Raw genomic sequence first — 25,374 nt, 5'->3', positions numbered from 1 at the left:
GCAGAAAGGAAAGTGTGGAAAAGGAAGAAACGCAATGGAATGGATAGGTATCATTTATACTGCATCGTCTCATGAGATTCTGTGCCCAAAAAATAGAGGTGATAGGATCTTTGAAACCTTCAAAAGAGATTAAACACACAGTTTACAATAAAATAAAATGAGGGTTGTGAGTGTAACACAAAAAGATGGTCTTAAAAATTCTTCTCTGTATTCATAGCAGCATACAGTAACATCAGAACGAGCTGAATGACTTAGAGCCCTGCAAATCAAAGGTAGCATGGGCCCCAAACACTTCATTAAACTCCTATGCATATACTATGCAATGTCAGTATACACCAAGAGGTTGGGTATTTTTTCTCAAAAGCATGTATGTGTTTGTTCCCTACATGCTATAGATAACTTCACATAGATGAAATTGCCACAAATTACTCATTCTAAGATTTTGGATGAGTTGCCACTTACTTTACGGTCTTCATACCATGTAAAGACTGTTCTGAACACATACATGCTGCATTCCTGTCCTGAATTTCACCACAGATTTGCTTTCAAAGTTGCATATATGCCATTCCTTAAGACTTAAACCAGAAAGACATTTTTATGCATTTCTTAAAGAAATTGTGATATAAAAGTCTTTTTTGGAGGAAGCAAAGGGCTGCATGTAAGAAAACAGGCCCATAATTTCCACAAGTGAAATTCTTACCAGAGAAGTGGCAAATGGAGTCAGCTCAGCTCCCACTTAGCAAAAAGTTTCATTAGAGCTGAAAAGCAGCATCTCATAAGACACTTCTCTAGAGCCCCCTAACCTGTTAACAATGATAGGAAAATCTTTAAAGCAACTGTAAAGAGTTTTACACAGTGTACTGCACATAGCAAGAACCACAGCCATGTAACAATACTGAACTTGTATGGCTTTGCCTCTTGTACATGAATCCCAAGCCAAGTGATCATTTGAGGCTTTCCATAGTAGGATATATTCCTTTCATTTACACAGGTATCTATAATTGCACATTATAGTAAGTGGTGAAGAATATGGGAGTTTTAATGTCCTAAAGACTGCAGTGGCCCCTCAGGCTGAAGCCTACTGCTCGAAGTTTCAAAGGACAAGATAATACAATGACAATTACAATCTCGTGAAACAGAAGGTTCATTGTGTACAGCCAGGGCAGATGCTCACTTAGCTGTAACTGAGCTGGTAAAACCAAAGCTGTGTTTACCTGCTGCTGCTCAGTAGATTTGAAGTCTGACAGATCTCTTTGCTGCAATGCGAGAGGAGCCATGAGCATGCGTTAGGTTTAATGGCACACGTCTTGATGAGCCCTGAAATACTAGTCTGGGAGGTGAAGAGGAGGTAAAAATACTCTTCCCTCAGTAAGAAACCATCACCAGACCATGAAATACGCTTTGGCTAGGAAAAGGTGCATCACAGGGCTGTCAAAAAAGTACAAGGGTCAATAAAGAACCATGGACAAAATCTGTCAGATTTACCAGAACGTTAATTCAATCTGCTAGTCTTTAAAACCAAGCTTTTCCTTAATTGATTTTGTGGGAATGTAAACTGAAGCCCAGCTGATGAATCCTGGCAACTGTCATATGATTAGTTTTTGTAAATGTAAATAATAAAAGGATGTTCACTAAAAGACAACCTTTAAGTTAGCCCTATTTAGAACCAGTTGCTTTTCTAATATATAGCACATGGATTTCCATTAGCATCATTGAGACGACTTCATACATACCCTGGGTTTTGGCCCCAAATGCTCTATAATTAAGTGCTAGTGGCTCACTCAGTAAACTTGAGATTTCTAGATAACTTACTTAAAGCTGCTAGCATTTAAATGGCCACAACTGCTAGGGTCTTAATGTTAATGTCCCGTTAATCCCTCTGCTCTGGGAGTCAGGTTTGCCTGCTTTAACATCTGTTGCACCTACAGTAGGCGGTACCTACCCTGGCACTATGCAGACAGTCAGCAGCTACACGGTGGGGGGGGAGGGGGGGGGGGGTGTCTGCAGATCTCTGCTGAAGGGACTGCTGTAGCAGAACCACAGTTTGTGTTGGGTGGAGCCATGCTCATTGCTTCTGCCTGAAAAATCATCTCTATGTATCATGTCCAGCCAAGCCCAGTAAGGGCTAACATTTTTTTAAAATGTCCTAGACTCCCATTTGAGTCCACCGGCATCTCTTATTTTAGCAGGAGCTGAGTCAGCCATAAAACAGAGATTAGGTTTCTAATACCTAATACATTCTGAGCCAGAAAAAAAATTCTTTGCACCTTTTGGATGTCAAGATTTTATTTATTTATTTATTTTAAAATTAGGATCTACTTGCATTTGACTGTCTTTTATTGCTCTGGTCTCAGAAATCTTAAACTTGTCAGAGATGTAGATGCTTTCTGAATATAGAAGCATGGTGTTGTTTGCATTAGTATTTGGGAGGTATCGTCATGAGATCTTTCTTATTGTGGATCCTACTATGATTATCTCTGTGGGAGATGGTTTGAAAACAGCTCATATACAGAGCAAGTGCTTGCTTGCATAGAATTTAATATTTTTGTGCTCTTTGGATGACACTGACTTCCAGGTCATACTCAGACATAATCTCAGAGATAGTTTTTGACCTTTGAGGGGCTTTCTTTATGGGGTTTGGTTGCTTTCTTAATATCTGAATTAGACTAATTAGCTCTGCCATTCATTTTCTTCCATGCCTTGTCTCACTGGTTTACAGTGGTGCACCCTTCCTTGGGGAAAGTCCAGTATTGTTTTCCTGGGGGGAAGAGCCCTATCTGTTTTCCCAGGCTTGGGTGGAAGGCTATGTAAACTGAGGAGAGGAGAGCCAAGATTATTTCTGTGAGCTGAGAGGCCTTTTTTTTTTTTTTTTGTTGATATGAGGCAAAGTCAGACTGTTCTTTCTATATGATTTTAGGCAACATTTGCATGCACACATGAAACTTCTTAGGTAGGCTTATTTTCTAAATCTTAGTAAATTTTAAAAATCCACACTTAAAGAAAGTTGTCATAAATATTGCCAAAGGGATAAAAAAATCACACCACTTTAGGCAGTTCGAGTTGCTACTGACTGTAATGTTATGCCGGGTGTTTAGAAAAGCTCTCAACTGTCAGTCATATCAGCAGTACACATAGGGGTAGGAATGCTGGTTTGGACAGGCTGAAGGTAATTAAAACATCCCCTCGATAAGGACTCGCAGGATGAACTCTAAAATTAGCTTGCACTTAGGGGAGTGAGCAACATTGTATTTCATGCTCATATTTAAGTGTTTTCCTAGCCAGAATGGATGTTGGAAGTGTCTGTCAGCTGCTTGGAAGGTCCTCTGTGATATACGTGGGGCTTTAGGATGCTGGCCCTGAGGAAGCTGGGGTAAGCCATGAATTGCTACAGGAATCTTGTAACTGTAGAGGTCAGATCCATACACATCAGCTGGAAAATAAACACCCAGCCCGCAGCCACCTTTTTCACAAGACTCCTCAGCACTAGGCAGACACATGGTGGGCTTGTCTTCTGTCAGGCTCAGCAGGAATTCCTTCTATCCTTTAAAATAACCTATATTTGGCTCTGCAGATGGACAGGTTGCCATTAGTTATCAGGGACCTGCAGAAAGCTAATAAGAGCACAGGTTGTGGTTGGTCAATACATGGTCTTCAGAGACAAAACCAGTTGAATAAATTTCCCTTTGGCTGCTCAGATTTGCCAACATATTGTAACTCTCCCACTCAGCACAGATGTTTGTAAAGTCAAGCTACAAACGGAGACCACCAATCTTTCTTTAAATAATGAATTTTTGCAGGGATCAGGGACTAATTTTTTTGTCATTTCTTACCCAGGCAATGGCCTGGATAGTAATGAGAATACCTTATCTGATACTGCTTCTGAATCACTGTTTCCTTGGACCTCCAGCCTTGGGGTATGATTTGCAATGCAATCAGTACTGCATTTATGTTTACCATTTTGTGCAGGAAGCACCATTTCTGGTACAACTGGCTAAACTTCTTCAAAGATGTATCTTAATGCTGAATTTGGAGTTGGGCCCCTGAAGGTAGAGCAAGGGGAAAGTTTTCTGGATGTCTTGACCAGTGAGGAGAGTTAGCAGAACTCAGATGCCAACATGATCTTTGTATAGTGTCACCTGAAACTTTGTGAGATGCTCTCCCTTCACACCATGGGAAGAACCACCAGTCAGCAGTGCTGTACTTGTGAGACCTTGGGCTGAGTGAAGGGTCAGGAAGATGCTGCAGTGGTCAGGAAGGTGCTGCCTTGTCAGGACTACATGGCAGCATAAAATTGGAAGTAGCCACTCCTATGTAAGGCCAGAAAGGAGTTAAATCACTTAGTGACTCTGTTTCAAAGAAGGTTGTCTTTTTCCCCTTGCTTCCAGAAAATATAAAACCAGACGCCACTCAAATGAAGATATCACTAACCTAATTTTTTCTTTGATAACAGGACTGCTGCAAAGACAGACTTTGTTCTTCTTGCTGAAAACTGTCAATAAAAAGTTTATTTCTCTGTCTCTACTTTCCCCTTGCTTCTCACCCATAAGGTCTTTACTTTCCAGTTAAAAAAACTAAGGATTATTGCCAGTGCAGGGAAAAATCAGTCAGGATCTAATTTATTAGATGCAGTAACTTTGATGTCTCAAGTTTAGCGGGTGGTTTTCCAGTCTGCACTCCTTGCTTCTGGGGAGGTTATGGATAGGAAGCGACAGCAATGTTTCATCTCACTATGTCCAGACACTTGCACTCCCTTCACTGCCATCCCCTGCATGTCTCTGTCATACTTTTTGTCTGTGTGTGCAGCTTTTTGCAGTGTTTCAATACTCAGGTAAGTGGAGTGTTATTTTTTTCTTTTATAGGCTTATATCCATGGTTCAGTACCATGGAAGAATGCAAAACTCGCTCTGTCTGTTGTTTACTTTCTTAGGATACTTTCTAGAGCGACAAGCTCCCTTTTTGCACACTCAGGTTTCTGGATTTTTGACACAAGCATTTAACCTTTTCATAGACTAGCCAACTCCTGATTCAGGAGGTCATATATGCTTTAAAGTCATTTCCCCAACTCCATTCTCACATCTTGTTGCCTGATCCATATAATGCTCTCTTTTTATGCATTGGATTATCCACACTGTGTGGCTATTCCTCTTTGGGAACCTGATGCCATTTCCTCAATGTGGTAGGCTTTACTCTTTGCTGTTCTACTTCTTTCTTCATATAGAATTCTGCCTAATTCACAGGCTTATCCAGTGAACATGAATTTAGTCTCCTTCTGGTTAATCATCTTCTAACCTACCAAAATGTGTTTCATGGGTTTCCATATTTTTATGGATGGTTTTTAGACCAGAAAAACACAGTGTACCGTGGATTCATTATCATCAAACTGGAAAAACAATCAAAACCTGCTCAGCCCATCTCCCCAGGGCCAATGAAGGATGTGTGCATTGCATGTCTAGTGTTTTGTCTAGGTCAGTTTTAAATACACAGTCAAACTTCAGTTCCTTCCCTACGGAGACTACTTTTCAGGTTTATGATATTTTTCTTCTTGGAATTTCAGCTTCATGTTACTGGTCTTAATTTTTTTAATATACCTTCATATTTTTAGCTACATGGGGTTTTTTTTGTTTTTTGGTTTTTTGCTTTTTGGTTTGGTTTGGTTTGGCTTAGCTTGGTTTGGTTTGGTTTGGTTTGGTCATTCACACCTTTCAATTATATGTAGCTTGTTTTATGCCTTTGCCCTCATCTGATAGTCACTGCATGTAACCAGGCTATTGGAGATGTAGCTCTTAATTTCTTTCCCTAATAGCTCAGTCTTTCCATGACACTGGTTGATTATGAAGCTCTTCTCTGAACTGTCTTAAATCACACTGATGAGGAGCTGCCCAGAAACAAATGTCACATTCCAGGTGCTTTCACCTCACAGAGCAGAGAGACTGTGGCTGTATCTTGCTGTTATTTGATGTGATTACTTAGCTTTTAATAGTGATGATTTGTCTTGACTTTTCTCTGTGTGTTCAGTCTAGACTGTGGCCATTGTCTGTGGCCCTTTCAAAGATTCTCTTTAGAAGCCTCCAGGCCTGTTCCATTGATCTGAATTGTTCATTTTCCTTTCAGACTCCTTCAGACCCTTTCCTCCCTCTTTTTCCTCAAGTGTAGCTATCACAAAGCTCAGTATAATCCTCTCAGTGTTGGTGTGTTTCAAATACTCCAGTTAACAGTTCAGCTCCACCTGATTTTGGGGCCAGTTCTGTGGGGCCAGGATTTCTGAGGCTACTTGCTCCAATGTGTAGGAAATGCTGGCACTCACCTTTAGGTAGCTAAGTCTATCCAAGCCTTCTCTGAAAACTTTCATGCCAGTAATAAATCTTCATGACAGTAGGTTTTAAAGTAACATGCACACTCAGTGTGGGCACTTCCCAGGCGTTTGGTGACTTGAGTCTAAATATTTCACTTGTGACTTTATCTATACAACTACACAGAAGGAACCAAAGAGAAATGCCATGTTGAGATACTCTGGAATTTTGAAGGTGTTTGTATTTCAGTACAAATTTTGCTTTGGCACTTCCTGTTAAAAGAACGGATGTCAGGTTAAGGTAAACAAATAATCTGAGCAACTTCTTAAAATTTATGAAATGTAAAAGTCAAGGCTTCATTTCTCTCCAGTGCTGTCCATCAGGTAAACCTACTTTGTCCACCTGTCAATTGCATATTTTGATCCTTGTTATGCTTACAAATGTGGGGATGTTTCTTTGTTATCATCTTGCTCATTCCTTAAATATTTACTCTTGACATGCATTTATGCAGATATAAAGAAAAAAAAACTTTAGCATTTTCATATGCCCAGAGTGCTTTGGCTTCATGTTTAGCTCTGGGTAGCAGCACTACTTGTGACCTTTGTGCTCACTGCAGTGTCCTGACCTCTGTGGTAATTGTAGCTTGGTATTGAAAAGACAGAATTTATGTGCTTGCTAGTGAATCCTGTTCAGGGTAAGATAAGAAAAAGATGCATACCTCTCCACTGTCTGGTAATTTTGATAGTGCAAGATAAGAAAAATATGCAGAATACAGTGGAAGGCACCATGAGCTGTAAACAACCTGCTATAAATATATTTGTGTTGAAATGCATATTGAGTTCTCTCTGTCCTGTAGCTGAACATGGTTGTTCTAGTCTTTTTGGGCTGGTAACACATCATTGCTTAGTGGTTTTAGTAGATATATTCCTAGTCAGTGAATTGATTTTAGCAGTTCTGGTTTTTGAGTTCTTTCTTAACTCTTACTAGAGACAGAAGTTGCAGCAGACATTGATGAATACATTTGATTCTGCAGGTCTGACTCATGGCATCTTAGTATTTTCTGTTTGTCATTTATGTCTAAGTAAAAGAGTTTGGAAAAGTCGTATCAAAGTTATCAAATCAGAATAATTGTTTTGTTTTTATAATTCTCTTCATTTTAGTGTTCTTAATTTGTATCTCTCTTTCTTTCTAATGCCTAGTTCACTCCATCAAGGCCTATTCCACCATATCTACTATTACAAAAACTCAAAATTTTTAGAAAGCCGGGCCTATTTTAAACACAAGCAAAACAGGTTGGTGCCTGAGGCTATGGATTGGTGGAACAGAGAGACCAAATGGTTGGTGCCCAAGGTCTTAGAGCGATGTGGTTTCTTGCCTGAACTTCTGTGTCAAGAGTCTGTGTGAATAGACAACTCTCCAAGTAGTCATAACTCCTCATCTGTCTTCCCATCAGGTCATCAGTGTGGTGTTATCTCGCAGGGAATGGGCACATGTACACAGCATTGGAAGGCTGCAGCCAGCCAGGGCTCCCTTTCACCATTTAGATTATTATGTTTGCAAGGGCAACTTCTGTGCCTATTTAGCTGGGAAGCTGTACTCTTCCTTTGGAACTAAAATGCAAAAAAGAACCATATTTGTTCTCTTCCTGTGATTTGAGGAGGTGGTTAAGTTGTGGAATTTCTTTTTTGAATGTTCCCCAAATCTTCACATTCCTTTTTGTCTTTCCTGCCATTTAATGGTTTCTACATAAAAAAACTTAAAGTGTTTGCTCAACACCCATAAATTAGGATGCATGGGAAGTTGATCTATTATTGTCTTGATTGGTCTTACATAGAAGCTGAAGCACATAGCTCAGAAATATCTTTCTCAAGGCCAAGCATAGGTTGCCCAAAGGAGGACCCAGATTTCCTGATTCCTAATACTATTCTTTAAAATAAATAGAATTCCCTTTTAACTTATGAAGATGTTCTTTGATGGTCATGACAGCTTTGTTCATATTTATAAATATTTTCTTTTACTTGTTGATCTTACATTCTATTATTATTATTATTATTATTATTATTATTATTATTATTATTATTATTATTATTATTGGTGGTGGTGGTGGTGGTGGTGATGGTGGTGGTGGTGGTGGTTGTTGTTGTTGTTGCCAGCTCTAAACAATTTCTATTTTCATTTTGGCAGTCAAAAGTTTTCCATCAAATTGGTGGAACCATCACTTGCGAAACTTTTTCATAGCATTACAATTGATGAGATTGAGTTGAGGCTGCTTTGACTCTTCTTTTTTAACTTTATTATTTCTCTTTTAATAAAGGAAAATCAAACTGATATGTTCCACGTTTACACCTGTACCTTCTTTTACTTGGTATGATTGATGGCTCTGTTTCTTACTACTCCTTTTCTATTATCACATGTATCCATTTGCAGTGAAATACCCATCTGTCTTCACTGTTGTATTTTCACACTGCAGTCAAAAATCTCATTGCCTCTCAGGCACCAATTGCAAACCCTTTTCTTTTCCATCCTTTTCTGGAGATTTGTGTGGCAGCTCAGTCCTGATGCAGATTAAAACCTTTGCCTGTTTTTTCCTTACTCATGCCATGAAGTCATAGCTGTCTGTGATATCACAGTGGGCTGTCCTGGGAAGTCTTGTGATATCTGAAGGAGAGGATTATAGCTAGGTTAACAAAGCAGTGGCAGGACTGAAATGATAAAGGTGTTTATCATACCATAAAGCATCTTGGAAATTAGAAATGTAAGCACAGACAATTCCTGTTTTTTGAGGGAGAGCTGGAGTATTATCTGCTTTTCTCTCATGCTTCATCAAGGAAGTTCACATTTATAAACCAAGAGGAATTGAAGCTGCACTTTGTTTTTCTCACTGTAAGAGGGAAGAGAAAAATGTGCAGGCAGGCTAGGTCTATAACATTGATTTGTAACCAACAAAGGAAATGTCTACTTATAGGACACAAATCAATGTGACCAGACTGTGAAAGTGCAAACAGGGATGTGAGAAAATTATTTGATCGTTAGTCTTTCTTTTGAAAAGACAGAGGGTCAAATTCTGCTCTCATTTATGAGGACGTAAGTTCCATGAAAACCAGAGGAGACTTGCCAATGTAATTATGAACAAAATTTTATATGCTGTCTTTCTGATGGATGGAGGTGTAAGGCATTAGAGTCAGGAAGGGGGCTAGGCAGGAAGGGAAGAATGCTGTAGTAAAGAGGATATGAACCAGGTTTTGCTGTTAATGAACAGTAGACACAGAAAACATATTGATGTTCCCTGCTATGCAGAGGTGACTGGTATTTACTGTGCACCTGCTTAATTCAGCTGAAATCATGGAAGTTTTCATTTACCTGAGAATTTGTTGCCACAGGCTGAGATATTTTCTTGGAGACAGACTTGTCTCCTGAGAATTAGCTAATCTTGCAGATTCTAGACAACCAGGGTTCATTATCTAGGAAAACCGTATATTAACAATAAACCACTGTATTTTGAAGGCAGGAAGAAAATTTGATGGTCTAAGTCCTTTTGGCCCATGAAAAGCAATAGATACTGATTTGGAAGTGAACCCCTTTATTCTTCCATGGCTTGTCTTTACAAAGACAATGTGGTTCCCAGTTTGGAAGATTTTGTCTCCCCTTGAGCTGTTTGCACCCCCAGATTTACACTGTAGATTGATAGCATTGGTTGTATCCATGCAAAATCAGTTTCTGAAGCTGAAGGTTGACTGCATAGTAGATCTCAGTCATAAAACCATATCAAAACTACTGTAGTTGTGTAACAGAAAATGTTGATCTAGGATAAATTTATCACACCAATTTGAATGTTTTCAGAACAAATGGATTATCTTTATGTGGCAGGCTGGATGTCTGATCAGGTGTCACCTGTCTGTGCCACTGTGACTTCAGGCTGGATTAGGTATCGTCTGCTCTCTTGCAGCAACACAAACTCCTGCTAATTGTAACAGTGACGTGATCGTGTGCCTATGCCCAGACCAGGTCAGATCTACACTGACGACTGAGCTGAGTCTGTTCATTAGTGAGGAAACTCATCTCGACTTCAGTTTCAGAAACACCCCCAAGTGGAGGCAAACTACCTCCTTTAGCTGCACACCCTGCTTCAGTCAAGGCTACAGTCCCTCTTCAGCAGTTCCCTGCATTTGCACAGGTACTGGGATTTCCCCATGTGTCTCCATCCAATTCCATTAGTGCAGTCACTGGAAAGAGAAAGGCCAACACATACATACATGCACAGTTTTAAAAGCTTGGGACTCATTTGGAGAGGTAGACATTTTTATTCTGATTAAACTGTCTTAATTCCTGGGGATATTGTTTTATTTATGCCACAATACAAGATTAAATCAGGCCATGGCTTCCCAACAGACAAACAAAGCAAGTCTAAAGAAATTATATTTTTGAAAGCTTTTGGAATAAGAATAATTTTGAATCTAAAATGCATTAAAGTGACCTTAAATAACCAAAAAAACCCTTACATTCATTACAAGTTAAACTCCCCTTTACAGAAGGAGGTGCTACAAGTTCTGTCATTTTACTTTGTAAACTGTAAAATGTCTGCTTTTTGATTTTTCTGAACTACTCTTTGGCCTTTTGAGATGGAGGCAAAACTCTCCCTGGCTCTTGCCCCCAACTCAAACATGTAGTGAATATCTCCTCTTGGGTGCTCTTTGTTTTGTGATATCTTGAAATAAGTGTCTTTCTATCGGGCATTGCTCTTATATAATACATGTTGTCATCTGGAGTAAGGCACAGTTGTGCATATTTATCTGGTTTGCTTTGTAATGCGTCATTACAAGTGACTGAAAACACGGTACAGGAAGTTGTTTGTGTGCTTTTTTTTCATTGCTTATGCAACTCCCAAGCAGAAAATGTTCTTGAGAGCAGATGGTACAGAAAAGTCAATGGCAAGTTCCATTTTCCAGATGCATAGATGTTTCATGTCTTCTTGAAGCCAGTTCAGATAGCTTTGGAAACTTGAGCCTAACTTTTGCTTAACCTTTACTAGGTAACCAATTAAATTGTGTCCTACTGGAGTTTCAGTCCTAATAAAAATAGCCTGACTGCACAAGATCCATTGTGTTCTCAGATGCTTAGCTGGGATCTGGGACATGGTGTTATAATCAGCAATTAAAATATTAATACTGCTTTTCTAGCAAGAATGCTGCAAGTTCAGCATCTGATGCATGTTCTATGGTTTCCATTCATTTCTCTCTTTCAACTTTCCAAAGAATGCACTGTAACACAGAGGGGCCAACATCTGAATTTCTTCCTACTTGACAAAGGGATTACTAGATGGTGAAGGCAAATTAATTTGACTTCCTACAGAGAAGGTAAGAACTTCTTACCCTAGGGCAGTAACACAGTCAGCTCATGACTGCATGATACTGATAAACTACAGTTTACAACTCAGTAGGTTTCTTGTTTGATTTAGTTTTTTTCACTTGCTCAGGTCTTTGGACTTTTCACTACAGTCTTATTGTGGCTGAACTGTAGGCTTTTATTTGATAACAAATAAAAGTATCAGTCCAATTTTTTTCCCATTGCCCCCACAGAAATCTGTAGGAGATCAGATGAGTGTTGTAGACTAACTTAGTGGGAGGGCATCCATGAAAGTTGATCTGCAGTTGTTGGCCAGACGAGTCACTTTGTGAGTTCAAACAACGTCTAGGTTTAGTTTAGGTCTGACTTTATTATAAGGTGATTTGTAGATCCAGGGATTCATAAGAAGTAAGAGACTTGATCCTATAATAACTATACCAAATTGTCAGTTGTTGTCCATAGATCCCGAGAAAACAGAAAGTAGGATTTCTCTAAAGATACTGCCTGGCATGCAGCATGGCATGCCTTGGTCAGAGGTAGGCATAGAACCAGAGTCTTAACATCTGATCCACTGAGTTTTGATGTTTTCAAGTACTCTCAACAAACTTTCAAGAAAGATTATCTGAGCTAAGGAAGATAATAGATTTAGAAATAAAAGCTGAAGAACATTTTTTATTATGTCACCACTTAAGTTTTTAGCTGTTTCTTCACGTGTGCTCTATTCATGCAGTGTGAAAAGATGAACCTAAACTGAACTCTCAAAGCTGAACAAATTCAGAAGTGAACTGACTTTCCAAATCCCTAGCTCCAAGACATCTCTTAAAATGAGAGAATACAGGTGTTTGGGATGACTGAAATCTTGGTCTTACATTGGTAATAGCATATAATTCAAGTTTAGATGCCCAGAAATGGTGATTGATGGTAAGAAAGGTCAGAAGGAACTGGTTTCTTTGGCAAACCTTGTGAAATAGTCTAGAACCACTCCATTTGCAAACAGGCTCCCGAGGGAAGTGGTCTGACACCAATTCCCTCATAGTTCAGGAAGTCTCTGGACAGTGCTCAGTTATATGATTTAGTTGTAGGTAGTCATGTAAGGATCACCTCTGACTGAATGAAAGTTCAGAACTTTGTGACACCAGAGTAATCTTCAGAAACTCCTTCCTTCTCTAAACCCCTTCAGGGATTACAAAAATAATAATATTTTCAATTTATGGAGAAGTTTCATCTGAAGACCTCATTATTGATTTGCAGCATTATCTATTAGCCTTGCAGTAATGAGGGAGTTGCATATTGTCATTTACTTTTTCAAGGGGGAAACTGAGAGGTGTAAAAACAAGGGCTTCTCAGAACTATGAGAAGTACTTTATTAAAACTTGGGCCTTCCCTAAGAGACAGAGGAGAATTAACAGCTAGAAAGACTCGAGCTTTCAGGACAGGATCCAATCATAGCCTCCACCATTCAATGTTCTCTCAAAACCAAACAGAGCTGTTGGGGTTTTGTTTCACTCCTTCTTGCTGCTTGGCCTGAGAAGCAAATTGTACATACCAGACTGGCTTCTCAAGGCAGTAAGTGAAAATGGTATTTTAAAATAATAGTTGCCATGTCCTGCAGCTCAGAACTGCCATACTGCATGTGAAAAGCTCATTCCTTATCAGAAACAAGGCGCAGAAAGTAATAGGAATATGTCTGTGTGTGCATGTGGATGTGTCTGGGTCTGGGACACAGAATCCCTACCTGGGAATGGCTTGCTGTTATCAGACATGCAGTTACCAGGGGTTATGTAAGACAATTGGAGCTCTGTTTTTTAACAGAGATGTGATTCATACTACTTGTAGTAACAGTAGCCACCTCCAAAGGAGACAGAAAGCAGGCACAGACAAAAGGCTGAAGAAATCAATGCTGGCTGAACACAGCCATCCTCCTGATACCTTCTGCTTGCAAACAGATTTCAGGTTATCAGCTGTGGAGGCTGATGCTAATTCCAAAGAGTTCTGGAGTTACTGCGCTGGTACATCTGTATTGGCGGTGTTTTCAGGGCGTGATTGAGGCTGCAGGAGCTGTGAGGGGTGACAGCATTGGGCACACTTTGCCATGTTCCCTGCAACTCTTTGGTGTTCTGCAGGAGGCTGAGGGAGCTGTGAGCAGAACTAGCACTCCTACTCTATTTTCTCAGTTACTCCTGCTGGGAAAGACTGGAACCAAAACAACTTTTGGCTCCTCTGCAGTTAACACTTCTACAGACATTTTTATAGTAATGTGGAGGGAGAGTCGAGACCTGGAGTAGCTTTGAACTTCTGCCAGCACTCTTCATTAGAGCAAATTGTGAAATCTGATTGAACTAGAATAGCTCTAAGCTCCCCTACAGCTCAGATTCCTGATCCATCTCCTGTGGTACTTCTTGCCGATTGTGGCAGAAATCAGAATATCTGCAAGAGCCCTGATAATTTTGTTCATCTGGGCCATTTTCTTATAAGTTTTTCTGTCACAAAATAGCAGGAGTAAGGTAGCTGCCAGATTGTCTACAGTCAAAAACTCAAATCACCTCCTCACAGAATTTCTTTCCTGATAAGAAAAAATGTTGAGTTCAGACACTGGTGCAGTGCTTATTTACAGAGTCACTTTCCAGAAATAAAAAGTGGGGAAGTTGCTATCAGGTCCCCTCAACTCACTGCCATTCCCTTCCATGCCTCCTCTTGGAATATTGTGGATCTCCTATAAAATTTCATTTCAGTATCATCTAAACCATTCTGCATAGTAACTTCTGCTGTCAAGGAAGAAGACGCTGAAGATTTGCAAACGGTCTTTTTAGCACTCGGGAGACAGCCCTCCTACGTTAGCAGAACTTATTCAACAACAGAGCCAACTGCCTTCAGTTTCATTCAAAAAAGTTTTCAAATGACCAGAGAAGAGGCCTCTAAAAGCCACAGAAAAGAGCTAAATACAGAATCAGGATAAATCCCAAGAGTTTCACTTGCTAATACTGAAGTAAGAGTAACAGTTATTGCTATGTTATTTTCCTTGATGCATCATGCTGCATATACTGCACAGAAGTCACTTCAGCTACTATTAATGTTAGTAATCATTCTCCATCAGCCACACCACATATATTTTTAAGAGAACAGTGAAAAATAATTCAGAGTGCCTTAAAAATGGCGTTTTAGTCATATCCTGACTCTGTGTTTTCTTGGCACAGGATGTTTAAAACCCAGATCTGAATAATGCAACTGGCACTCACATCTCTACATTTCAGGCAGACTTAAGAAAAATCCTGGTTTGATGCAGATGCTACATAACTTTAAAAAGCAAATAATTATCACAAATATATATCACACCTCAGGACACACTGCTGTCAGTGACTTGACATTTCAAATGATGAGTTTCACAAATGCGCATAACCATCAGATTTGATTGAGCAATGTTTTAGAATAATTCACATGCTCATCTAGAACTTTTTTCATTGTGTTTTGGCACTGAAGCATGAAACAGGAAATCTACAGTGGTTTTCTCTTTGCTTGTGAGGAAAGCAAGCGCTTTGATCACTTCTATGTACTCCAAGGCTGTAGTCAGTTATTCCTCAATGGATAATGAAACTAAAGCCCAGAGTGACTCGGTTTCTCTGTGGATCCCTGTGTGATATTTTATATATAGTTTTTGACATAAATCAAACAAGCTTTCATTTGTACAGTTTGAGGCCAGAGGCAGCAAACACACTGAAAGAATGGTATGGGAAAACACGTTTGTGGTGCTTTTTACCTAGTCTTTTCACTGTGTTGGTTACTGACTCTTTAATGAATGACTGGCAAGGGATCTCTTCAGAGATGGAGACAGTCATGCAAAACAAAACAAAACAAAACAAAACAAAATTATTTTTTTCATAACTGACAGTAACACAGTTGTTTAGCTCAGCATTTGGGCAGTGGGGGTAAAAATGTTAAAACTTAAGGAAAAGATTCCTTGTCTCAGACTTCACCCCTCAGAATCCATACAAATGTGATTTTTAATATAATTTTTCCTCCAGTAAAGGCAGATAAAAATCATGCAAGCATTTTCATCTCCTTATAAAACAAGTCACATAATGAAAGCTCAGGGAGAAGAGGGAATTCTATCACGAAAATCTAAGGTTTTTTTGGGAGGAAGGAGGGTGCTCAGTTTTTCTATTTATCTGTTTGATAACCTGGGTCTTGGTGCTTGAGAAAACCAGATGAAGCAGAGAAACTTTTATTTCTTAGTTTGCCTTGAAAGGGATAGTCCTGTAACAAATGGGTCAAATCTATTGAAATTTATAGCTGAAATTTCCACTGTCCTACATGGAATTCTACCTTTAATTCATGTAAACAGTATATCATAGTTTCCACAAGCAACAAGCCATGAAAAAAACAGTATTTAATTACTTTCATCCCTTACCATTTTGTACCGTGTTCCATATTCATGAAAGGGTACTTCCAATTTGTGATTGAGATCTTTAGCTTAAGGACCACATGCTCTGTGGCCAGACACTGATGCATCAAGTGCTGTACCACTGTCACAGGAAGGATGGGGGTATGGCAGAACCAGTGTCAATGGTGTTAATATTGATTAAATTGTTAAGTCCTGAGATTACACAGTCCCTGCACCTTTGTGAAAATACATTGTCTGTTTGAAAACCTGGTTACTGAAACAGGGAGATCTATTCTTTGAGGACATTCAACACTTTCTACAATTCACCAGTATCTGTGGGACTAAAGGGTTTCAGGGTTTATGCCAAAGTATTTGCAAGGACAGCATTTAATGAAACCAAAGCAATGTGCAGGGGAAGCAACTCAGCTCGTTTTCTTCGTATGCTTTCATTGTTTTTATTCTTCCTGAAAAATAATGTCCTTTCAGATTTCGTTTGACATCTCCATGATGTTGAACAGATTCGGAGAAATCACCAATATTTTGACAGGGTTCCTTGGCAATGAAATGTTCATGAAGCTCATCTGTCATGAGCTAATCTGGCTCATCTAGCCAAAGCAGTAGCTTAGGCGGATATATTACTGTAACAATTTAATTTCTACACATTTTCTTCGTCTCTGGTGATTGTAGTAATGGCAATTCATATTTCAGCTTCAGAAACATTGGTATTAATTGCAGAACAACTATACCTTTAGTTTTGTGAGAATCTTGCTTAAGGCAGCAAGGTAGTGGTATGTTGTCCGAGTGCCACCTTCTCGTTAACAAGACAATATTGCACTGGCCATCCTGAGTGTTCATGGCTTCAAAACCTGAACCTCTTACTTGTTCCCCTCCCATGAACCTTTTGAGAATCATGCCATAATGCTGGTGCCTTGTAACCTACAGCATCAGCACATAAATGCCTGAGGCTTTTTATACCCTCAAACTGCTTCTAATAATACTAAGTATGTGTAGAAAAGTAGCACTCAAGATTCAACAAGACTCGCAGTATACAAGCACTACCCACAAATCAGTCTGTTCCCAGGAAAGGTTATGTAGGTGCAGTTCCACTGAGCACAGATTATTTACTCCATATTCCACACCAACATCAATAAAATTAGGACTTTATCTGTTTGCCTCAGTCACACCCCACTTTAATGAACTGCTTTGAAAATTACGTGGTTTCACTCAGCATTCTGTGGAGGCTCCAAAGTAGGAATACACAGAATTCCATGTTTTATACCCAGCAATGTTCTGCCAGAATAAGATAATTTTATAATAATGATCATGCATATAACTCTACATACATACATACATAAATATATGGTCACTTATATGTATATATCTGTGTATGTGTACAATACTGTTTCTTCATGTTACCACATGTGAGAAGTGCTCTGGTGTAGCAGTGCACTGCTATGGTTCAGTCTGGCATCACAGATTTTTGTATTCATTTAAACCATTAGCTGAATGTTACTGTAGGGCTTTTGGAGACCTGCTCTGATTAGGCCTACCAACTACTTACATTTAGTTTCCTCTTCCAAGTAGAAGTTATCTTCATTTCAAATCAGATGTGCTAAGTCCAAACAGTTGCTTAACATTGCCAAGCATGGTTTTATCCTGCTCCACCCCCTGCGAGGAGCAGCCAAAAGAGCAGCACACGTTCTGCCTGGGCACCTGCCACATCTGCAGGTGTGGAACACCTGCCACATCTGCAGGTGTTGGAATACACACCCAACATACTGAGCATGATGAGATCTTCGTTAGTGGAAAGTAGGCAGCACTCAGAGTTAGATCTTAAATGAGAGAGAATGTTCTGGGCTGAGGCCTTGTACCACTGCCCCAGGTAGGAGGGGATTTGGCATGGGAAGTGGAAAGTCAGAAGAAGGAGAGTCATCCTTTTCGAACTGAACTCTTAGGCATGGTTAGTTGTTACACTCAGAGTACTGCTTGCAAATAGAAAGAAATATCAGAAGAATCAACAGAACAAAAGTGAGACCTCAAAAATGCCTATTCCAAGTGCCAAAATCAAACTTAAGAATTGAGCTTAAGAGCAGTGAAATTCTGTAGTATCAGATAAAAGGCCCTGAAAGAAGGGGAAAAGAAACAGATGCAGGCAGGTAATAAGAGGGCCTCTGAGTGAAAAAGCGGGAACATAATATAGACTTTCCTACAATGTAGACTTTCCTGCTATTCTGGATTTCAGTAGGTACCTCTGGAACTTCAGGGAGAGATTTTTTTCTCAAGTGTTATTGCAAACATGTCCCGGTGGGAAATTAGCCTTTACCAGGCTAGAGCAGTCCGGCCTCTTTAAACAGTCTTTCTGTAAATGTCTAATCCATTAACAAATTAATTTCTGAATTTTAGGCCATAGTGATAGGGGACATACAGCATTCCCAGTAGAATACAGAAATTAGCCATTTTCTCTTGGAAATAAAGCCCTGACTACTGTGAAAAATCCATACTTATGGCCTTCTCATAACATGTCCTGTGTTGCTAAATTTTTGTTGTTTTTTTAGCACAAGTTCTGGCCTCTGCTGGAACAGTGGCTTTTATATCTCAGTCTGGCTTGATCTCTAAGACATTGGGGTTGGATATCTACCTATAGATAGGCAATGGCCTAACCTTGTTCATACAATGTAAATGCCATAGTCAGTCCTAGTCAGACAATGTACTTTCTCCTTATAAACAGTAAAATATATCTGGAATAACCCAATTTATGCAGAAAATTGATTCTTGAATCATGTTTGTTGATGGCTTACACTGCTGTTTTCATCTCCTCCTTCTTGTTGTGGCCTTAAGAATTTAATCCAAAGTCCTACTCCCAGAGAGAAAAAGTGACCAAAAAGAATGTAATTTAACCTAGACAGCCCAGTCTGAAAATATATCATGACTGTGAAAGTATCAATTAAAACTCAAACCCCCTGACTCAAGAGAGCTGTACAAGATCAGACACACTAACTTCCGAGGCACTAGCAAGTTACTTTCCATTGCCTCATGATAGCACTGTTCCAGCATAATATATAAGAATAATCAGAAATAAGCTCACAAGAAGCTCATCTTTTAATTTCTCCTTTACTAGGGATCAGAGGAAAGGCAGAAGGAAGCATTCTGATGATATCAGAGAAAAGACTGTTGCAAAAATAAAATAAATAGCAATTAACTAAAAACTTGAGTCTGCTTGATTGGGAATCACTAAAAAAAAGTAAGAGAAGATTGTGGTACCAAGTCTCAAGTAAAGAAAAGGAGCTATTTTGCTGATTGTCCCTTGCTGGTCAGACATGGGAGTGTTCCTAACAAGCAGGGAGTACTCAATGTGTTTGATGGTGTCTCTGAGCAGAGAGAAGTACATCCAGGGGGAGAGACAGAAATATCCTGCAGGGAACTAATCTAGAAAAAGCCTGTTTCAGGACCAAGCAACAGCAGTAAGTTGATGTTTATAATATTTAAGTCATCTGTAAAGGAAATATGATGGTGTGTTGTGTAAAGAGCAGAGTCAGGCCAATGCTTGCTTTCTGAGTGTTTTAGGTAATACAATATGATAGACCACATCAGATCAATGGTGCTGATTAATGAACAGCCCTGGAAAGGTAGCTAGCAAGAGATGAAAGGGTCAAGACACAAATTTCAGGAAGGAGAAGGAGGATCAGTGCCTCAGAATATAGAGTTATGGTCCAGAAGCCCATTAATCATCAGCATTATTATGTAAAGCACCACATTTTCTCCTGACTTTTATGCCCATTGCTACTGCACTGAAGTAAGTATAAAAGTGACCTAAAGTGTACATCTTAAATCACAATCTGTAATACATCACTATTCTCATAAAATGGACCTTCCTTAATAAAAACACTGATACAGTTAATGTTCCTCACACCCTCTAAATTACCAGATAAAACTTGGAAAGAGCAAGGTGGAATAAAAGTGAGCATATATAAAATGCCCAAGTTACTCTCATTAGTGGGAATATTTAAGTAATAAAGTCTGCATTTCTGGAATGCATTCATGCAGAACATGTATCTTCTAAAATCTTAATTAAGCACACAGTACCCCATGGAACAGAAATATAATGCTTTCCTTTTCTGGATAGAAGAGCCCAGGTACACAGGGGAGAAGTTACTTAACCCAATGTCACACATCCCATTCCTCTGTTGTCCTTCTTGTCTCTCTTTCTGCCAAGTCTTCCTATGGTTAAAGATCCTTTTCCTCTAATTTTTCCAAAGCTAAATTAAGTCTTTTACAAAATTTGCAGTATTTCATTCTCTGTTGCGATACTAGTGTCTTAAGAAGTACCATCAGCTTTGTTGATTTTATGTACTTAAAAAGTGCCTAACAGCTGCTGAGGATCTCAGTGCTTTATGCTCATCCCACTGGAAGAAAGAGAGATATCTTCCCAGGCCATAGCAAAAAACTTGGAGAAAAATGAAGATATTTTAAGTATTGCCTTTCACAGAGATTTTTGAGCCCAGATTTTGTAGAAGACTTCCAACAGCCCATCTCTAACAACTTGTCTGCCTGACCCTTGTTGGGAAGCCAGATTGAGTGCTAGGCAGTGCTACAAAAGAGAGCCACTTGGATTGGGATCCCAGAGACTGGAAGAGCAATAATGACACAAAAAGAGAGGTGACAAAATATGCAGGATTAGTACATGCAGTTCTTAGGCTTCTCTTGTGTGAAATTAGGAGTGAAGTGAGCAGGAGTTCTGCTGAAGTAAAGACTAAAGACCCGATCCTGTGATTTTTCTGCTTCTAGTACAAGTTAAAAATGCATGTTATCTGAAGTACTAGGAAGTCTGTAAGGCACATGGGATTTATGCCTTAAAAAGGTGAGCAATAGCCAGATAAAAGACAGACTGATGTGTGCAAAGTGGATGTAAGAAGCAAGGTCAGCATTAACAGAACAGGTGGGGCATATATGGAGGTGGGAAGGAGAACTTGAAAGTAAGCCATGCTGAGTGTTAGCAAGGACTTAAATCTACAGAATCCTTGGGCGTTACTGCACCTTTGAAATTCAATCCTTGGTTCTTGTCAAAAGTGTCACTACTTTATGTAATTCTTTCAAACTAACCTGATGCATGTGGTTCCTCTTCCAAGCCCTGGTGAAACTCAGAGGTTCAGGCTAAGTTGTAGATTTTGTGTGTGTGTGTTTGAATTTACTTAATTTGCAATTCAAAGCAGACTCCAAGAGGGGAGAACCTAAAAAAAAAAAACTGGAATCAAAGAAAATGTTTGCTTGAACCCCTGTAAAATATAGCTGTAAGGTTTCATGTAGCCTGTTGAAATCAGAATTTAGTACATATCCCAGTAGCTAAGAAACATCAGCATTACAAAATGTGTGAATTGAACATAAAACTGAATGTATATTTTGTGAAGTACATTATTACAGTGTCATCTAAAATCGCTCATTGTGTCTGTTGGTGCTTATTGGAGTGTTCCTGCTGCACAAACAGTGGGGTTTTTTTGTGTTGCCTTTTCAGACATAAATTCCACCTTGCACAGTGACATTAGCTTCCTGTGAAATAACAATTACATCTCTTACCATTTTTCATTCACTTTCTTGATTTCTTTGATAAAACAAATCTTTGCTTTTCTAGTCTGCTCAGAGTAGGCAAGATCATTTTTTCAAGGAAGTGGCACCAGTGGCTTTACTGTGAACAGGACTGAATATGCTGATGTCTCAAGAGTTCTCTGCATAAGTGAACTGAGCAGGATTTAATTCTGTCCCTGGATGTCAACTTCAGACATACTCCCAACATACCCACAGTGAGCCACCAAAGGAAAATAAGAAGCTAGCAAAGGAGGAGTTCTCTTAGTCTAGAGAAGGATTCAAGTCCCCCAAAAATGTAAATACTCCCAAAAACTTAGATCTGGATGGGGAAATCACCATCTAATAAATATTGGAATGGAGGTTTTTCTGTGGATCCCTTCCCATTTCAGTCCATTGGTTCCAACTATCTCTTTATCTCAGAAGATTTCAGAGATAAAACTGCTGCTGAGCCAAACCTTTCCTGCAAGGCTGGCAATAAGTTACTTCCCTGGTGTCAGTGCAGTAGACCAGGTGTCTGATGAGAGAAAAGTGGGGTTTCTGCTTTGATATGAGCCATACTTTTTGTGATGTAAATACAGCAAAAGACATGAAGGAGGATTCTTTCCTTCTTTTTCCTGCCTTTCAGTCCTGAGGCAGTGTTTGTTGCTGCTCAGAACAGGACTGGCGTTGTTGTTCTGATGAGATGCACTTGAGTGCCAAGTTTGTGCTAGCTCTCCATCAGCGCTCCATGCTCACGCCATTGGAGTGAGCGACTTCTCAGGAGGAATCCTGCTGGTAGCCCTTTGGTGGCCAATCCTCCCTCTCCTCCTTGCTTCACTGGATTAGGTTGCATGGGCAGACTGGGGTAACTGGGGACTGATTCTGTGGTCATTTGCAGCCAGGGCTGGAGGGGTTGAAGCAGGAATTTAGCACTACCAGGCTGCAGCCAGCTGTACTCACAGCACAGAATGCCAATTAGAGTTGTAGCAAGTTTTCTTGCTCTCAGTAAATAATTATTATTTCCCCCTGACCTTTCCTTCTGATTCTTTCTGGTACAGACACAGCCTCTCTCTGTTCCCTGCCCCAATGAACGTCTGCACTAGGTCCAAGGCTTGGAGTAATTTACCTGAAGAGTGATACCATTTGGAAACCACTGTAAGTATATTTTATCTCTTATAAAAGACTTCTTGTTCAGCAAAATAAGACATCTTACATACACAAAAACAAACTGGAGCACCTGTGAGCCTTACTGATGAGGGTAAACTAAGTTTTGCTTTTGAAATCTGCAAGGAAATATGTGGGCAAAAAGTATGTCAGTAAAAAACTGTTAAATATTTAAGTCATAGCCTCACAGCATAGTTCAGCAATGGCTGGTTTGATCTGCTTGTATTTTTTACTTTGGCAGGTTCTCCCTACTTACTGCTCTAGTTCGTGCTGTTCTAGTTGGTTCATCCATGTTTATCCTTGCAGTGTTCATCTTCTTTTTTATTCTTATTATTTTTTAATGAGACACCTTACTTCTCATTGGTGTTTCAGGCAATACAGGTGGAATCTACTGCAACTTCTTAAAGGGTTACACTGTTCTTTCTGGGCCCTAAGACATTTATGACTTAAGGCCATTACAGTTTGGTAGGTTTGGCTCGATTACATAGGTAAGGTTGACTGAGAGAATTCTGACTTTGCATTGTGGTTTTATTATGCTCTGAAATTACCATTTGCCTGATATTTGTACTTTCTCCCCCATAACTATAATAGTTTTGAATTCTTTTGATCAATTCTCAGTAGTTGTCAGTATTGTCATAGTGTTAGTACAGCTGAGATGCCCTGATGTTACAAGTCAGGCAAGCTCTGTAGCCAGGACCCAACTCTCATGAGACTTGTGGTTCAGATGGAATAAATGGACAAATTTTGGGCTGTATAAACCCTACCTCAGGCCTGAAAAGGACCCAGCAAATTTCAATCTTACTTTAACCTAATCTCTGAGTTTAATTTAATTATGTTAATCAGTCTCCTGTAAGGGATTTTGGAGTTTATTTTACTTTTCTGTGTTGATTAAATTTTCCAGGCTTATTGCACTAGAACATTGGGTCTCTCTTGTCAGTTTTCTGTGCCTCCCATTCTTGCTTTGCAGTGTTCTGCTGGGATTTCTCTTTCATATTACATTTTATGGCAATGTTTTCAGGAGTTTGTGTTTTCCATTGTATGACACAAACTTGCAATCAGAGATTTTAAACAAACTGCCAGTCATGTAGCTGCAACAGCATGAAGATCAATGTGGCTGCAAAATCATCAGAGAAGCTGTGTGAATATTCAGGCAGTCAGCCTGTGCAGGACTTTTAACTACTGAAGCAACACTTCTGGCAGGAAAACTGTGATGGCTCAGGTGATTTAAAGGGACCTTGTCTTGGGAAGCTTCACCCTCAGCTCTGGCACTCAGTGTGCCCTGAATTTTGGCGTGAGGTCTCTGGGCAGATTTTAGGGAGTTTTTTGTTGTTGTTGTTGTTCTTTCAGTCCTATTTTTTTTATATTCAGTGATTGTACTCATCTCTCTCTCTTTACTTTGTCAGTTTCTAAATATGTATTGTCAATGTCATGTCTGGAAGAGACACAACACTGGCAGTGATAAGCACTGATATCAGGATCTGTGTTAGTTGCACACAGGCAGAGGAAGAATGTGCAGCAGAACACTCAGGGAAAATATTGCTTAAAATCAGATATGAACTATTTTCACACTCTTATTTTTAGGATTTGAAAAGCTGGAGGTTTTGTTTTTGTTGGGGGTTTTTTTGATTTTTTCAATTCTATACAGCCCCTGTGAATTACTAAGGTTACAAACTAACTGTGCACCAGTAAGTTAAGTGCAGTGCTTGGACACTTACAGGCATCTCTGACCTGAGGGCACTTAGTATTAAGGTGATGCCATAGCTGTGAAGAGGCGAAATAATGCCTGGAACATGGGTGGGCAGACTCAGCCAGCAGCAACACTTACAACAACATCAGCAACCCTGTGGCATGTTCTCTCTGTGCTGCTTAATATGCGACGAACAAAGGTCTAGTTGGTGACCCAGCCCTCCCTGTATTCAGAGGCTGAAAACTGCCTCATTATTGTTCATTATGTAGTATTATTCTCATGCAGTCACATTATCATAGCTTCCCCTGAGAGCCATGATGCTGCTATGGGCTCTGCACAGCTACACTGGTTCCTATACCTGAGCTAATTTGTTCAGTGCTAACCTGATGTCTCTGCAGGACAGAGAGCTATTCCCCTTGTAAGGGAAGGTTCAAGCATTAGTTATAGCTGCTGTGTGAGAAGTACAACACACACTGTCTATTTTTGACAGGGACCTGGTTTGCTGGCCCACTGTGAGAACATGTTAACTCACCCTGGGGAAATTCATTCCAAACTCAAGTAATGGTTGCAAGGGAGGTACATGCAAGGAAATCAACTGTGGAGAGCAAGTGGAGGGTTGAGGGAGAGAAAGTTGTATGCAAGAGTGGCAGCAAGAAAGGGGAAGTGTGGCAGGGGTTTTAAAGGCATTCCAAAGCTCAGAGGCAGTAATTAGTTTCTAGATAGCTTTGAGGTTAGGACATACAAAATATTACCCATTCTGCCTTCAAATGAAACAGAAATGAGCCAGTTCTAGTTTACAGCCAGTGCCCAGATCATTGCAGCCTCTGCATCATTGTCAGTTGGCCGCCATTTGAGATCTTGTTCTATGACAGTGAAGTGCTAAGGTACATGGAAAGGAGCGAATGCCTCAGTGCAATGAGGATGCTGACAGAAAACAGAAATAATATAATGGC

The 25,374-nt window shown here is 39.7% G+C and overlaps 1 protein-coding gene across 47 annotated transcripts in view; it reads left to right on the top strand.

Moving 5' to 3' along the window:
• ZBTB20 (zinc finger and BTB domain containing 20) overlaps positions 1-25,374 on the top strand; it is a 478,730-nt gene that overhangs the window by 422,420 nt on the left and 30,936 nt on the right. For all 47 annotated transcript variants that reach the window (XM_038149265.1, XM_038149587.1, XM_038148821.1 and 44 more), the window contains one exon: positions 22,629-22,725. The gene's annotated coding sequence lies outside the window, so the exon portion shown is untranslated. The remainder of the gene's footprint in view (positions 1-22,628; positions 22,726-25,374) is intronic.

This window comes from Motacilla alba, chromosome 1 (assembly GCF_015832195.1).
Source record: "Motacilla alba alba isolate MOTALB_02 chromosome 1, Motacilla_alba_V1.0_pri, whole genome shotgun sequence".
Classification (NCBI taxonomy): Eukaryota; Metazoa; Chordata; class Aves; order Passeriformes; family Motacillidae; genus Motacilla; species Motacilla alba.
The sequence above is the reverse complement of the archived record's forward strand: the minus strand, read 5'-3'. Positions and strand labels throughout refer to the sequence as shown.